This window comes from Pinus tabuliformis, chromosome 6 (genome assembly GCF_031772625.1).
Source record: "Pinus tabuliformis cultivar Carrire ecotype Pingquan chromosome 6, CPIR1, whole genome shotgun sequence".
NCBI classification, from domain to species: domain Eukaryota; kingdom Viridiplantae; phylum Streptophyta; class Pinopsida; order Pinales; family Pinaceae; genus Pinus; species Pinus tabuliformis.
The window spans coordinates 129,615,932-129,617,472 of NC_142292.1; the positions used below are offsets into that span (position 1 = coordinate 129,615,932).

General features: G+C 41.1%; 1 pseudogene; it reads left to right on the forward strand.

Annotated features, from left to right (window-relative positions):
- Positions 1–277: 277 nt before the first annotated feature.
- On the forward strand, positions 278–1,119 carry LOC149257694 (serine/threonine-protein kinase PBL27-like; annotated as a pseudogene).
- The last annotated feature ends 422 nt before the right edge of the window (positions 1,120–1,541 follow it).

Below are 1,541 nucleotides of genomic sequence, written 5' to 3' on the forward strand. Positions count from 1 at the left end.
ACTGTTATTGAATTTTCTTGTTTCCCCTTGAACTTGGATTCTACTCATACAAAGATTAACTATTAGCTGAGCAGAGAAATGAGTTGTTTTCCATGTTGTGGATCTACAAAGGATGTAAAGGACGTGCAACACTTGAAAAGGTCTGAACTCAATGATATTAAGAGAAAATATGACTAGGAATACCCTGCTGCATCTTCTAATTATCTTCCCAAAGCCTCTTCAGATAGATTGAGATCGAAGTCCTCCCATGGGAACAATCAAGATGAACCTCCCTTTGATGGGGGAACCACATATTGCTACACAAACATTCATTTTTTGAGAATTGGCTGTAGTGACAAATAATTTTTGGCCTGAGTGTTTATTGGGTGAAGGAGGCTTTGGCAAAGATTATAAAGGGAGGCTTGAGAGAATTGGTCAGATAGTGGTTGTCAAGCAACTCTACAGGAATGGATTTCAGGGAAACAGGGAGTTCCTTGTTGAGGTTTTGATGTTGAGTCTACTTCATCACCCAAATCTTGTTAACATTATTGGATATTGCGTTGATGGGGATCAGAGGCTTTTGGTACATGAGTACATGCAATTGGGATCACTGGAAAACCATCTCCATGATCTCCCGCCTGATAAGGAACCATGATATTGGAACACAAGAATGAAAATAGCTGCAGGTGCTGCAAGAGGGTTGGAATATTTGCATGAAAAATCCAACCCTCTAGTCATATATCGTGATTTTAAATCCTGTAATATTTTACTAGATGTGGGATGTCAACCAAAGTTATTTGATTTTGGGCTAGCCAAACTCGGACCTGTTGGAGATAAGACTCACGTTTCCACACGAGTAATGGGAACTTATGGATAATGTACACCAAAGTATGGTATGACAAGCCAACTGACTCTCAAGTCAGATGTGTACAGTTTCGGAGTGGCCTTGTTAGAGTTAATAACAGGGAGAAAAGCTATTGACAATTCTCGGTCAGCAAAGGAGAAAAATCTTGTTCTTGGGCACAACCTTTGTTCAAGGACCACAAAAAATTTGCACGGATGGCTCATCCAAAGCTTAAGGGACTCTATCTCGTGAGAGGAATGTATCAATCACTTGTTGTGGCAGCAATGTGTCTTTAGGAGGATGTTGCCACTTGACCCCTGATCGGCGATGTAGTAACATATCTTGGTTACTTTGCAACCCTGATGTATGATCCTGCAGTGAATCTTGTTCAAAATAATCAGTATACACCATTGAATCATGCCCATGAGAAAAGGAACAAGGAGAGGAAGTATACTGATGGATAAAAGAAAGGAACTAGTAAAGTAGGTAGACATGGAAGTAACCAACATGAACTATGTCTTGCAGAGACTTTCCCTAAACGTCACACTGCTCGTGTTAGGGCTTCGAATACCTTAAATGAGTCTCGAGGTTCTCAGGAGGGTAGTGGTATGGATTCTGGAGATTCTGACAAGTCTGATGGGATGAGGCATAGCCTTAGAAAAATTGGGAGACCTAGCAGAGACAGGAAGCGAGTCTTAGCTGTCAGTCGAGATCGTGA